Genomic DNA, 1,408 nt, shown 5'->3' with positions numbered 1-1,408 from the left:
TGTAGTTGTTGCAGCTGTGGTTGTTGTTGGACCTGCTGTGCTTGTTGTTTGAGCAGATGTTGTTGGAGCAGCTGTAGTTGTTGATGAAGCAGCTGTGGTTGCAGTTGGAGCAGCTGTGGTTGTTCGAGCAGCGGTAGTTGTTGTTGAAACAGCTGTGGTTGTTGTTGTTGCAGTCATGGTGGTTGTTGGAGCAGCTGTGGTTGTTGTTGGAGCCACTGTGGTTGTTGTTGAAGCCGATGTGGTTACAGTTGGAGCAGCTGTGGTTGTTGGAGCAGCGGTAGTTGTTGTTAAAACAGTTGTGGTTGTTGTTGGTGCAGTCATGGTGGTTGTTGGAGCAACTGTGGTTATTGTTGGTGCTGGTACAGCTGTAGTTGTTGCAGCTGTGGTTGTTGTTGTAGACGCTGTGGTTGTTGGAGCAACTGTGGTTGTTGTTGGAACTGCTGTGCTGGTTGTTTGAGTAGATGTTGTTGGAGAAGCGGTAGTTGTTGAAGCAGTTGTGGTCGTTGTTGTAGCAGCAACTGTGGTTGTTGTTGGACCTGCTGTGCTTGTTGTTTGAGCAGATGTTGTTGGAGCAGCTGTCGTTGTTGATGAAGCAGCTGTGGTTGCAGTTGGAACCATTGTGGTTGATGTTGCAGCCCTTGTGGTTGTTGTTGGTACAGCTGTGTTTGTTGTAGCTGCTGTACTTGTTGATGAAACAGCTGTGGTTGTTGGTGCAGTCATGGTGGTTGTTGGAGCAGCTGTAGTTGTTGTTGAAACAGCTGTTGTTGTTGGAACCCTTGTGGTTGTTGATGGAGCAGCTGTGGTTNGCAGCTGTGGTTGTTGTTGGTGCAGCTGTAGTTGTTGGAGCAACTGTGGTTGTTTTTGGTGCAGTCACTGTGGTTGTTGGAGCAGATGTTGTTGTTGTTGGTGCAGCTGTAGTTGTTGATGAAGCAGATGTGGTTGCAGTTGGAGCCACTGTGGTTGATGTTGGAGCCCTTGTGGTTGTTGATGGAGCAGCTGTGGTTGTTGATGAAACAGCTGTGGTTTTTGGTGCAGTCATGGTGGTTGTTGGAGCAGATGTTGTTGTTGGAGCAGCTGTGGTTGTTCGAGCAGCTGTAGTTGTTGATGAAGCAACTGGGGCTGCAGTTGGAGCCACTGTGGTTGTTGTTGAAGTCGATGTGGTTGCAGTTGGTGCAGCTGTGGTTGTTGGAGCAGCGGTAGTTGTTGTTGAAACAGCTGTGGTTGTTGTTGGTGCAGTCATGGTGGTTGGTGGAGTAGATGTTGTTGTTGGAGCAGCTGTAGTTGTTGATGAAGCAGCTGTGGTTGCAGTTGGAGCCACTGTGATTATTGTTGGACCTGCTGTGCTTGTTGTTTGAGCAGATATTGTTGATGGAGCAGCTGTAGTTGTTGATGAAGCAGCTGTGGTTGT

The sequence above is a fragment of the Poecilia reticulata genome, linkage group LG11 (assembly GCF_000633615.1).
Source record: "Poecilia reticulata strain Guanapo linkage group LG11, Guppy_female_1.0+MT, whole genome shotgun sequence".
In the NCBI taxonomy this organism is placed as follows: Eukaryota; Metazoa; Chordata; class Actinopteri; order Cyprinodontiformes; family Poeciliidae; genus Poecilia; species Poecilia reticulata.
The sequence above is the reverse complement of the archived record's forward strand: the minus strand, read 5'-3'. Positions refer to the sequence as shown.